The sequence below is a fragment of the Lichenostomus cassidix genome, chromosome 11 (assembly GCF_008360975.1).
Source record: "Lichenostomus cassidix isolate B80296 chromosome 11, HeHo_3.0, whole genome shotgun sequence".
Lineage (NCBI taxonomy): Eukaryota > Metazoa > Chordata > Aves > Passeriformes > Meliphagidae > Lichenostomus > Lichenostomus cassidix.
The window spans coordinates 1,681,426-1,695,173 of NC_139492.1; the positions used below are offsets into that span (position 1 = coordinate 1,681,426).

The 13,748-nt window shown below is 49.7% G+C and overlaps 1 protein-coding gene across 2 annotated transcripts in view; it reads right to left on the reverse strand.

Annotated features, from left to right (window-relative positions):
* Nucleotides 1–13,748, reverse strand: part of ZNF469 (zinc finger protein 469) — a 164,391-nt gene that overhangs the window by 63,021 nt on the left and 87,622 nt on the right. For both annotated transcript variants that reach the window (XM_085071381.1, XM_085071382.1), the window contains one exon: nucleotides 11,405–11,513. The gene's annotated coding sequence lies outside the window, so the exon portion shown is untranslated. The remainder of the gene's footprint in view (nucleotides 1–11,404; nucleotides 11,514–13,748) is intronic.

Below are 13,748 nucleotides of genomic sequence, written 5' to 3' on the forward strand. Positions count from 1 at the left end.
GAAAGGTTTGGGTTGGAATTTTCGCTCCCTTTTGACAGATGGAGCAGCAGCTCGGCCGAGGGAGAACTCGCTGCTCCAAGCTGGGGAAGAACAGTTGATTCTCAAAGAAAACCCGTGGTGATTTCCCAGTTTTACAGAGGAAATGGAAATATAAAGTTGGGTCAGGGGAGGTGTTTTCGCTTACAAATCCCACCTAACCTGGTTTCCTGGGAAAGCCCTGGGGGATTTTGTGGAGTGGGAGAAAGAGAGTCCATTCCCTCACATGAGAAAAGGACATTTCCCACCACAAAACCCCTCTAAAAAATGCCAGGATTTGATGAACTTGGGGAATCTGGGCCAATTTTGCATCCTCTGCTGCCTGGTAATTTTATTCCTGAGAAATATTCCCCTCTCCCAAGCCCTCTTCCCTAACAAGCAGCCACCTGCCATGAGGGTCGGGTGGGACACAGTGACTCCTTGGTTTTGTAGGGCAGCAGCCAAATCCCAGCACACTATCCCAGTTTCCTTTGCTTTTTCCAGATATAAAGATTATTTGAGCAATACAAAGTTGAGATGTTATCCCACCCAAGCCCTGGATGTCATCCCATTGGGATTGACATGGGCATCCACTGCAGGCAGCTGGAAAATCCTAATTTCAGCTTCCCCAAGGGCAAACCAATCCCAAATTGGGAATTTGTCTCTGACGACACATGGATAGTTTTTTCCCTGGGAGGATGGGGAGGCCCTGGCACAGGTTTTCCAGAGAAGCTGTGATGTCCCTGGATCCCTGGAAGTGTCCCAGGCCAGGTTGGACAGGGCTTGGAGCAGCCTGGGACAGTGGAAATGTCCCTGGCCATGGCAGGGATGGAATGGGATGAGCTTTAAGATCCTTCCAAACCCAACCCATCCCACCATTCTCTGCCTGCCCCACCTATGGATCTCTCCATCCTCCCTTGGGAGAAGTAAAAAGGAAGAGCCAACACACGGATGAGGAATTCCAAAGGCTGCCCAGCAGGACAGGTACCTCCCGGGAATGTCTGCCGGGATGGCTGCCTGCCAACCCCTCCTCCTGCTCCCGCTGGATTTTCCAGCAGCCTGCAGCTCCTCATTGTTCCCAGTCCCACCTGCTCCCGATCCCCTCGTCCCCCCAGGCTCAGGGAACAGCGGGAACAAGCCCCAGCACGCTGGGTGTTGTTTCCAGCAGCCTGACAGATGCCAAACCCGAGCGCGGCGCTTGAGAAACCCAAGGTCAGGAAGGAATTTTAACTCTCCTTAATTGCCGGGAGGCACCTGGGATCCGCAGCACACCCCGGCAGGCTGCGGAGAGGCAGCTCGGGAGGGAAAAGCTACGGAGAGAATGAAGGGATTAGCTCGATTTCTTGTTTGGGTTGGGTTTTTTTTTTTTTTTTTTGAAATCCCGCTTTCTGCCAAGTTTTCTTGGAGCAAATGTTTCTGTCCTGCTGCCAGCCCTGCCAGCCTCGAGGAGGCAAAATTCCTGAGTCAGATTTCGCCAGGCAAGGCGGCGCTGCCTTCAAAATAATTCCACGGGTGGGAGAAAAAGGGGTGGATTTCCTATTCTTTCCTGTTCTATCCTCACTCTGACAAAGCTTCCTTGGGCTTCCAGTTCCATCATTTTTAGTCCAAATGAGCCTGGGAATCTCCAGAAATCTCCAGGAATGTCTGCAAATGAACCTGGGAATCTCCAGGAATCTCTGGCAGTTGGGGATTTGAGGGATTCAGTGAGCACCACAGGATTTGGGGTACCAGGAATTCAGAATTCTCCTGAATTCCTGCTGGGAGAGCTTCTTCCCGTGCTCATTCCACCGCTCCATCCCTCTCTCCATCCTGCTCTGGATCCTGCTGCTGCAGGGGAATCCTCCCTGGGGTTTTCCAGCCAGCACCCATCCCAGCCGTGGCCTCCAAGCCCAAGCTCCCATCAGGGATCAATCCCTTTCCCTGCTGGATGCAGCAATCTGGCCGGCGGATCCGCCGCTCCTCGGCCGCCGCCTCTCGCGCTGCCCTCCCTTCCAAGAAAAATGGAAACAGGAGACAAAGGAACTTTCCTACGCTGCCTCCAGCTCTGCCCCTGCCAGGAGAGCATCGGGAGGTTGTCTGAACGTGCAAATCCCGGTTGCTCCCAAGGAAAACCGGCAAAAGCCAGAGCCGGAGCGCAGAGCGGGAGCTCCGCCGCGGCCAGGAGCAGAGCTGGGATTGTGTCACCGCAAGGGGCTCAGGAGGGATTTCCCCCCCGGGAATGTTTTTAGCAGCCAAAAATTCCCTCTTCTGCCTTGCCTTGTGCTGAGGTTTGCCCAGAGGGGCTCCTGGAGGTGATGGGTGTTTGAGGGTTGTGCCGGAAGGGAGAGGATTCCTGTGCTGGAATGGAAATCCCAGAGAAGCTGTGATGCCCCTGGATCCCTGGAAGTGTCCAAGGCCAGGCTGGACAGGGCTTGGAGCAACCTGGGACAGTGGAAATGTCCCTGCCATGGCAGGGGTGGCACTGGATGGGATTTAAGGTCCTTTCCAACCCAACCCATCCCATGATTGCATGTGAGATGAGGTTTTTGGGTTTGATTTGGAGATTTGATCCAAGCTGGATTGGATTTAAATGGTTTTCCTATCGAAGGTATGATAATCTCCAAGCTGAGAATTCAAATAAAAGCAGGGACAATCCCCCTCAGGACTGTTTGGGATGAGGAAGGGTCGCAGATTCTGTCCCTAAATTGGTGTTTCTATTTTTCCATCACATTCCCACTGAACCCAAGGAGCTGGTAGTGGAAAACTGATTCCTAATTCAAATTATTTATGGGTGTCTTGAGTCAACCCCAAGAGCTGAAGCCTCATCCCAGCATCTCCAGTATGGATCTGTGCAAAGCCTTATCTCCAGCCAATAAAAGAGAAATTAATGAATTGCAGGAAATTAAACATTCATGGAATTTGTCACCACTTTTACACCACAACTTCCACTTTTTGCTCAGCAGAACCAGGCAGGGACCATTTCTCGATCAACCCTTTGAAATTCCGACCTTCTTGGGAGGAAATCCAGTAAAACCTGACCTTTCCTCAAACACCCATAAACATTTTCCATTTTTTCCTTTTGCCTAAAGATTCCTCATTTTTATTGGGCCCCAAATGCCGAGTTATTCCTCATTTTTATTTTCCTGCCCTTTTTATTTCCCTCCCCTTTCCTTGCCACCGAATCCGGCAGGGAACATCCCGGAGGAGGAGGAATTTTCCACCCTTTCTGGTAGCAAATTCCTTAGGTTGTATTTGAGCCTTTTGTGGCTTCAAAGGAACAGCTTGAGCTCCACGAGGCTCCGGATTGGCCAAGGAAACCTGAAACATCCCAAGATTCCTAAGGGGAGAAGAATTTTTAAAAGGTTGCATCGTGGAAAAAGAAAAGCTGGAAAACTTGTGGAAGCCAGGAGGGTTCCTTGGATGCTCCAGCAAAAAAGGGCAGGAGAGGGGGAGGGAATATCCAAATTCCCCCCTGGATGCAAATTCCACCCGACAGAAGGAAAAGCGTTTGATGTCCTGCAAAGCTGAAGTGGTAAAGAGCTTTCCTGAACCTTTTTCCCAGATCCATGTGGATAATTTTCCCTCTTTTTTTTCAGGCACAGCAGCCCAAAGCCAACCTGTGCCGTCCCTAGAGCTGCCTGGAGATGTCCAAATTCCATTTTAGGGCTCCAAAAATGGGGGAAAGCCCTGGGATCCATCATTCACCCTTCGACAGCCGCCAGAAATGAACCATAAATGAGCTTTAACCCAAATCTGCCCAAAAATCAATGAATTAATGTGTTTGAACCCTCCTTATCACTTCAAACCCCCACAGGTGGATGTTGTCCTGCTTCCCTGCTTTCTCCTGGAGCAGGAAAGCTCCAGAGGGAACTCTCTGATTGCCAGGAACGCCGAGGTGTGGAAAAGCTCCGGGATGAAGACAAATGGGGAGTGTGGAACAAGAGGTTTCTGGCTGTTGCTTCCCACAAATAAACAACCCCGGAGCTGATGGCAAAGGCAGATATTCCTGGGAGCTGCTGAGCTACGGGGTTTTCCCACAGCCAGGGATGCTCCCAGCGCTCTGCCAAGGATGCTGCTCCTCATCCCCAAATTAAGGATTGCTGCTGGATAAACGGGAAATTAGGGAAACCACAGCAGTGCTGGGATGGGGGGAAGGAGAAGGAGAGCTGGGATGTGGTGTTTAGGAAAAGCTCGTTAGTGCAGCTGCAATTAGAGCTGCTCTGGGGTAATTGTCCAACAGCCTCCATCCCATTAATTAATTCCCTGCGCTTTCCCTCCTGGTGCTCACAGAATTCCTTAGACCAGCTGTGTGGGAACAGCCAGAACTCACTCAGTGTCACCCTTTTTCCCTACTTTGGGCATCTCCAAGCCTCACCTCCAGGTCTCCCAGGACTGGGATACCAGAATCTTTAAGGATTGAAGATTGCCTTTTTGGGTTTGCTTTCTCAATCCTATCCCAACATTCCAGGAAAAACCTGTGATTATCCCACAAAACCCAGGAAAACCCGGATGGTTCTGGCAGCCTGCGTCCTGCCTGTGAACTCTGCTCACCGAGGGCATTTTATGTCTGCGTTTTACGACTGGAAAACCTCTCGGGTCTGTTTTTCCCATCGCCGTTTTCCACGGACGAGCCTCTGGAAGCCAGGAACACCCGGAGCACTCAGAAAAACCGTTTGTTAAAAGCTGAATTCCAGCGCTGAAAGAACGGGGGGAGCAGAGCTGGGGGATGCCTGGACCCCATGCTGGGCCTGAGCAAAGATCCTCTGGAAAAGGACGGGAATGTTATGAAAGGGAAGAATTCTTTGTTTTTTGGAAACGAAGCCAGGGCGGCTCCTGGAGAGGAGCTCAGGTGCATCGGGGCGGGAGGAGGGAGAATATGGGATTGTTTAGGGGGCTTGGAATTGTGATCAAAGCCCTTTCAGCATGCATTAAAGGCAGAGAAGCAGGAAAATCGACTTGGACATTTGTTATTTTGTCTGAGGGCGTGTGTTGGGTTAGCTGGAATGAAGTGTGGGATTTATTTGGGGTTGCTGGTGGAGCTGGCACTGGGACAATCCACGCTGGGATCATCCTGTCTGCATTCTCTGCTCCTGCAGAGCACCTGAGTGAATCCCTTCAGCCATTCCCATGCTCAAAGCCAGGTTTTCCATGGATCAGGTGCTCCTGGCAAAGCTCAGCTTGGGTAACTCTTGGTCCTACAAGGATCAGAGCTGAGGGGGACATGGGGATGAAGGACAAGGACATCCCACACAATTTGGGATCATTGTCACACCTGGCACAACACAAGCAATCAAACTCTGATTAAACTCCGATTAAACTCCAATTTAACTCTGATTAAACTCTGATTTGACTCTGATTAAACTCCGATTCAACTCTGATTAAACTCCGATTCAACTCTGATCAACTCTTCAGCTCTGATTTTTCTGGCATTCGAGCCACAAGCATGAGGTTTGAACACCACATGGATCATTTCGGTGGGGATTGCTGGAATGCTGGCCCAGGGAACGGCTGGAGGAAGAGCACAAGATGAGATAAGGACCAGGATTCTGCCTGGAACTCGATATCCTCACAATAAAGAGCTTTATTCCATCCCTCCTGGGACCGGCGAGCGTTAATTTAACCTAATTAAGGTGCTATTGCAGCAGATTGAATTAATGACTCCACTGAGGGCAAGGAAGATTTTATCCAGGGATTGGGAAACCTCGTTTGCTGTAAAAAATGCACCGGATTGGGAATAACCTGCAGAGGGAGTGGCAGAGCCAAGGAGAAACTCTGGTTTTGTCCAGGTTTGTAACCCTGCAGGTTCCAGTGGGATGGAGACACAGCAGGACCAGCATGGAGCATCACCCCGGGATATCCATGAGTTTTGCTCTCTTTGGGGGAAATCTGACTTTTTTCCATCTTAATGGGAGAATTCCCAGCTGGAAGAAAATCTGCAAGGTGTGGTGTATTTCCCAAATCCACCTCTGATGTGGAATAATACCAGCCTTGCTTCAAAAAGCTGAGGCCATTCCCTCTCATCCTGTCACTCCAAACCCTTGTATGAAAAAGTGTGAAGCAAGCAATTTCTCCCCAAAACACTCCCCTGCACTGCAGGGCAGAATCCGAGCAGCTGGAAGAGCTGAAAAGGGGTTAAAAAAAAATGGAAACCCATGGAAAAGGGGTTAAAAAAAAAAAAATCCAGGATTTCTATCCTAGGATTGCTATTCCAGGGCTGTGCTGTGCTGCCATGAGAACAGGGATCTGTTTTCCATGCATCCCTGCTCACACCTGGTGCCCGAGGAGTTTGACCTTTCCTTCCCTCCCCTCGGGCAGCTCCTCCCAGCCAGCAGGACAATTGGGCAGCACAGGAACATTCCAGCAGGAGGAACTGGAGCTTAGCTGGAAAACTCAGCTAAGCAACCCCAAAGGCTGAGCATGTCCGGAGCCAGATCTGTGGTTTTTATGGTAATCCAAAGGATGTTTTGGGAAAAGAGCTGGGCTGGGGTTTGGAGCTGCCTGGATGTGCCACTGGCACCTCCAACACCACCAGCTGGACCAGTCTGCCCAGAGCTATGGGATATTCCAGAGCCATGGGATAATCCCAGAGCCATGGGACATCCCTGAGCCATGAGATATCCCTGAGCCAAGGATATCCCTGAGCTATAGGATAATCCCTGAGCCATGGGGTATCCCTGATCCATGGGATAATCCCTGAGCCATGGGATAATCCCAGAGCCATGTACATCCCTGAGCCATGAGATATCCCATGGGATATCGCTGAGCCATGGATATCCCTGAGCCATGGGATAATCCCTGAGTTATGGAGTATCCCTGAGCCATGGACAATCCCTGAGCCATGGGTTATCCCAAAGCCATGGGATAATCCCAGAGCCATGGGGTATCCCAGAGCCATGGGACATCCCTGAGCCATGGGATAATCCCAAAGCCATGAGATCTCCCATGGGACATCCCTGAGCCATGGGACATCCCTGAGCCATGGGATAATCCCAGAGCCATGGACATCCCATGGGATAATCCCAGAGCCATGGACATCCCTGCTCCACAACCCTCGGAATGCTGACTCCCCACCCAGAGCTGCTCCATCCCATCACCATCAGCTGCACTTTCCAAACCTCTTTCATCCTCCCCGTTTATCCTGCTGAACTCTCTGCTTCCCCCACAGCAGCAGGAATTTCCTGCTCCCTCAGGCAGCACTGAATACTTAAAAATCCCAAACGAGGCTCCATGGCTTCTCCTCAGATTTTGGGGAATGTGGGCTTGGATTCTGGAAGAGCTGCCCAATCACCAACACATCCCTCCTGGTCTTCCCTCCATCCTCATCCTGCTGCATTTTTAATTCATTTTTAGCAACAAAACCCCAGCATTTTTCTTGGTACCACCAATTATCACCGTGTTGGAGAGAATTCCCAGTTCAGCAGGATTTCATGGAGCTCAAGAACAAATTCACTTTTCCTTCTATTTCTTTTAAACATAAAGAGAAATCTTTCTCCCTGTTTCTGCTCTCCTTTTAATTCCTAATTGGACAAGGCAGGTTCTTTCCTATTTCCAATAGGGCTGAGCAAAATTATGAGATCCATTAGCTTTCCAAGGGAAAAAAAAAAAGCCTCCAAGCCTTCTCTGCTGATTTCCAAACCCTGCCCTGCAGCTCACGTGCTCTGGGCAGGGTAATTTTGTTTAGAGTAATTCATTTGTGCTAATTTCCTGGCAGTCTTGCAGGATGTATGACTCCAATTTTTGGTGATTTTCCGCATAAATTTGGGATTGATTTCCCTCGGAGCAATATTTAAGTGTAAAATATCTCTGAAGACAGCAGAGGGATATTTTTTTTTTTTTTTTTGGTGGAAGGTGGAGTTGGAATCGATCAGTTTTAACCAAATTCCAGCCCAAACCATCCCATGATTTTGTGGATCCAACGCCTGGCTCATTCACTGCTGTGTTTTGGAGCTAACAGGGAGTTGTTATCCCAAAAAACACCTCAAACCACAGCCCCAGCTTCCCCCAAAATCCTGAGTGCTTGGAATTGTAATTCCAATTAATCTGGGTAACTTAATCCCCATGAATTGCTCCTAACTGAAAAATTAGGATTCTCTAAATCCCCCATGAGTGGTTAGAAGGTTGAAGGGTGAATATCAGGAGTCGAGGAGAGGATTGCCGGGAATATTTAGGCTAAATCCTCTAAATATTTAGAATAAATCTGCAGAAGCACAAAAACTTCAGCCCTAAACCCAAATGGAATTTGTGCCCTGGGAAGGGAGATCCCATAATTCCAATTAGGGTAGATCCTGTAATTCCAGTCAGGGGAGATCCCTAATTCCAGTCAGGGGAGATCCCTAATTCCAGTCCTCCCAGCTGGACCCAAAAAGCTCCTCAGTGTCCTGGCAGAAGGTTGGGATGGAGGCTGGAGAGCTGCAGCAGAACATCTCCTCACACTTCCCAACCCCTTTGCTTTTCCCACCGTGGATTCTTCTCCTCAACAGAACCCCAATTCCAGGGAAATCTCTCCCCTTTTTTGGGATGGGCTGCTGCCATACAAATCCCAGCTGGAATTTGCTTTTACCTCCAGGTGGAGCAGGGCTGCTGTGGCAGGGTTTGGTCCTCCCTGGATTCATCAGGAAAATCCCACCCAGAGATCCCAAATGCCACCACTGGAGCCACCATTTTTTGGGACAGATGGACAGAGGTCCTCAAACCTCAAACCCACCACCATCCCGGATTTTCTGCAAAGGACTGGATTTTGGGATGTCCCAGTGCTATGAAGGGATGCAGGTTTGGAGCATCATTCCCACGGCAGCAGGAAGATTTTGGGCTTCCCTGGAGAAATCCACCATTCCAGGGTGGATTTTCACGCTCTGAGAGGCAGAATTTGGAAGCCAGGAAGGGAAAATTGCTCTCCAGGAGCAGGGAGGAGGGGAGGGAGCTGTGGAACCAAAGCCTCCCTCCTCACTTACAGGAAGGCAAGCGGGAGAAGGCAGCGTGGAAACGAACTTCCCAAAATAACGGGAATTTAACGCTAAGCAAAACAGCCGGCCGCAGACGGACTTAATCACTCCGAAGCGAGGGAAGGTCATTAAACAAACAGCAAAACCCAAAGTGTTGATTTTGGGGATATATTCAGCTATCAGCTCTTCGGGAGAGCAAATAAACCTCGGGAATTGCACGGTAAAAAGGTTCCTGGAGCACTGAGACAAAGGGAAAAACCCAAAGCCGAGCCTGTGCTGACACACGAGCTCCAAAAAGGCTCTTTCACAAGGAGGGAGGCAGGGCTGGGAAGGGAATGGGGATTTCCACGGCACTTTATGGGCATTTTGCTTCCCTGATTCCTCATTTTTCGGCACCGTAATCCCAATTCCGCCATGAAAAATGTTCATGTGGATTGTGGTTGGTGCAACCATCGCTGGCCATGGGCTGCTGCTTCCCTAAAATTGTGATTCTCTGGTGTTCCCATCAACCTTTCCCAACCCTGAGGTACAAACTGGGATAGAACTTTTTATCCTCCTCCTGTTCTCCTTCCTATCCAGATTTGGTTTTGGAACAGATGATCCCAGGCTCAGGGCTCACTAAGGAGTTTCCCACTCGATTTGTAAGGAAATCTGCACAAAAAGGGCATGAAAAGTTCAGCTTTTCCATGAATCCAACATCCTGGAAGTCTCTAGGAGGGATCCTCACACTGGGCTTGATGGGAGTTCTCTGCATGGAAATTGTCCCTGAAAATTGTGGGACCATAAAATCAAAATTCACCCAAGGTGCTTTTGACCTGGAATCCCTCTCCAGTCTCCTGGATGAGGAGTTTCAGTGATTTTATGGGAATAAAGCTGGATAAAACCTTTGGAATGATCTTTTCTGTCACACCTCCTTGTATTGCAAAGCAGCAGAGGAATTTTCCTGAACAAGCAAAGATCCTTTACAGGGATTTAGGAGCAGGAATGATGCAGGATTGCTGTGGAGCCTCTGGAGAGAGGATTTTCACGGAACAACCCCTTGGAATAAATCACCCTCTTGGAATCACACCTCTACACCATGCCCAGGTGCCAACGCACACACTCAGCAGAAGCGAAGAAATCAAAGCCAAGAGCTAAAAATTCCAGGAAAAATCCCCCCAGGAACCACGGGGGCTGTGAATCCTCCTCTGGAGCTGCTTTTGGAAGGATTCCCTGGAGCTCCCCAGGCCAGCAAAAGCCCTCCTGACTTTCCCGAGTCATCAGACGGTCAGGCAAACATCAGGCACTGGGTTGGTGTCCAAGGGCAGAGCAGATCCCAAAAAAGGTGATTGTTCCGGAATCAAACCCGGCGCGGACAAACTCCCGCTCCCCAACCAGCCCCGATGATTAGCCTTGATTAATGGGGCTGCCAGAGGCTCATTCATCACCAGTAACTCACAACATCTTTTTCCACAAGGTTTCCAACTCCCCAGGAGCTGGATGGGGAAATGGTTCTGTTTGATGGGTTTTTTTTGCGTGTTCCCAAACATAGCTCGGTTTGGGATTTTTTTAGGGTTGCCCACAAGGCCTGCCCAGGGCCAAAACCTCTGCACAGCACAGGGGTCTCCAGGAACAGCCATCTCTCTCCCATATTTTCCTAAAATCGTGGAGTCATTTCAACTGGAAAAGCCCTCTGAGTCCAACTCATCATTCCCTCAGCATGGCCAAGGCCACCACTGTCCCCAAGTGCTACATCCCCACGGCTTTGGAATCCCTTCAGGGATGGGGATTGGTTGGACAACCCTTTCCGTGCAGAAATTTTCCCTAAAATCCAACCTAAACCTCCCCTGGCACACCTTGAGGCCGTTGGAGGATCACCCCTAACTCAGAGGCTGCTCTGTGGTGCTCAACTTATAAAATTATTTGGTTTTTTCCCCCCACAGTTTCTTTTTCCTGCAGGAAAGAACTGCCATAAAATCCTGGATTGGGAAACCAGGCAGCCTGGGGATGCTGGATTGGGAAAGATTCTGCACAAGGAAATACTAAATCAGATTTTGGGCTGCAAACACATCCTTCCACCCCAAAAACAAGGAGAGTGTCCCACACTTGCTCCTTGAACATCCAGGAAAACATGGAAATACAACGTCCCACATCCAGCCTCAATGGCCAGGATTCCACCCAGGACATTCCCTGCTTCCCAAACATGGGATTAGAGCTCTGGATTTCACAGGTTCCCACAGAGGAATTGTCTGGAAGGCTCAGGATGAGTTTGGCTCACCCCATAAAACACATCATGTCCTAAGAACACACAACCCAACGATCCACGAGGAAAGCACAGCTCAATCCCTATGGATGTGGGAATCAGGGAGCAGCCAGGGGGGCCTGAGGGCAACCAAAACCTCACAAGCAAAGTCCAAAACAAGGGAAATATTCTCCACTGTGTTGTTTGATTGACCAATCCAGGATAAAATAGGGAGCTGTTTCCTTACCGTGCTCAGCAGGATCCACACTCTGGTGGGAAGCAGATCTGTTTGGGATGACCTTGGTGTCAATCCAGGCTCCTGCTCCAGTCCCAGCCCCTCATCTGCTGCTGGACACCTTTGGGATGAATTAAAAATCCCCATTAAGCCATTTTATTTTAGCAAACATTAAGATTGGTGTTGCTGCTCCTCTGTTTTCCCACTTGTGGCTTTATGCAGGGATATCAGCAATGGAACAGCAACGAGGCAAAGCACCTGAGGAATGGGAGGAGAAAAAGCTGCAAGGCAGAGCAAAAACCCCTTGTGCCAGTGGAACTGATCCCTGTCCTCCAGGAATGGGGCTGGGAAGGCTTTCCCAGCAAGTTACACAGCTGGGGGTGCTGTGGATGGAATTAGGGCTCTTCAGAGCCCCAAAAATTCCATTTTTTTCCCCCAAACATTTCCCATCTCTCCAGTTCCCAGCCAGGCCCTTGGGAGAAGTGGTTCCTCCAGACTCTTGGAGATGACTCCAGTGGTGGAGATCCAAAGTTCTCCTTTCCATCACCACTTCCCTGTGCTAAATGTTGGCATTTCCTGGAGATCAGGCAACGCCAAGCCTCAGGAACGGCAGGAATTTTCACCAACTCCTCCTCTTCCTCTGCTCCTCTCCACACCCAAGAGGTGGAGCAGCCAGAGCCCAGTCTGAGGCACAGGCTGGCTGTCCCCTGTCCCCATGGCAAGGGACAGAGCTGCTCCAAGCTCCCACTGCAGCCAGCCATGGATCAGCTTTCCATCCTCCCTCTGACAGCTCCTGGCTGTTTCCAGCCCGCTGGACTCACCTCCTGTCACTGCAGATAGGAAAAAATCTCCAATCACCCAAAAATGGATCCCAGCAGGCCCTGCAGGTAATTCCTCAACCTGCAGACAGGCCTGGAGAGCGATCATTCCCTCCTTAATCCCCTAAAAACATCCATGGGAATGGCAAGCTGGCTTCCCCCCCATGTCTGCCCCTTGCCCTGGAGCTCCTCGCTCCCTGCTCGGAGTCGGACAGGCTGGAATCCTGGCTTTGCCAAGGGATTAATTCCAGGTCAACGAGCCCATGAAGAACGGCTGGGTGGAAGGAATGGGATGGGATGTGGCCAGAAGGGTTTTCCCCAGCTGATGCTGTCCCTGGGCTCAGTTATTCCTGCCCCACCTGGGTGCTGCTGATCCCGGGAATGCAGCAGCTCATCCCAGCACTGGCAGCCTCTGGAATTGAGCCCAGCTGGTGGCTTTTCCCTCCTTTTCCTTCCAATTTCCACATTTTATGTGTTAACAAGGACAATTTGGCACCCTGGGAGAGTGGAAGGTGTTCCTTCCCACGGCAGGGGTGGAATGGGATGAGATTTAAGGTCCCTTCTGACCCAAACCACTCCAGGATTTTCCAAAAATGTATTTATAACATTTATCATCTCACTCAATGAGTTTATATTTCTATTTTGCAATAATTTGGTGTTAATGTCAATTATGCATTAGGTAGAGGCTGCCATGGTAAGAAAAGAAAAGCTAATTAATTGCTCATTAATTAATCCCTGCTCCAGGCAGGCTTGTGGGCACTTCAGGATAAAGTTTTGGCAAACAAACTTTCAAAAGGGTTTTTTTTAAAGGCTTTTTTCTTCTCCCTTTCTAATGATGACTTCACATAAATAATGAGAACATCCCACCAAAAATGGATACAGCAGTGGGTTTGGGGATAACAGTGTTGAAAAAAAGGAATCACAGGATAAAAGGCAAACTGGGCATCAGGAATGTCCTTAACCCCGCAGAGGAGTCTCTGGAATAAGTGCCACTAGAAATGTCCCTTTTCCCATCAACCTTCACAGTGGAGCATCCAGGGTTGATAGATGAAGGTTTCTCCTCCCAAAACCTTTCTGGTGACCACAACCCACTGCCTCTGCTGGGGATCCCCAAATTTAACTGGGTAAGATATTTCTCCCCCTTTTCCTCCACCCCTTAGGGATTTTGCTCTTCATTCCCATAAATATCCTGCAGTGCTTTATCCTGCTCCTCCCAGGACTGGATCCTCCAGGACTGGATCCATCCTTTGGTAGGACTAAACCAGCACAAGGATCCTGACCAGTTTGTTTGCACCCAGCCCCAAGGAAAAATGCAGATCCCACAAAAATGAAGGGAAGGAAAGGAAAGGAGGAGAGAAAGCATGACTCCAGCAGTTTTCATGGCATTTGGCCAGGCTGGAAACACTGATGGCAGTAATTGCCTGGAGCCTCCCGAAAAGTGCTGGCCGCGGATTTTCCAAATGCTGAAGAAGACCTATATTTGTGAGTAACCACCAGACTCCATCGGCTCCCCCTGACCAAACACTCCCCACTGACAT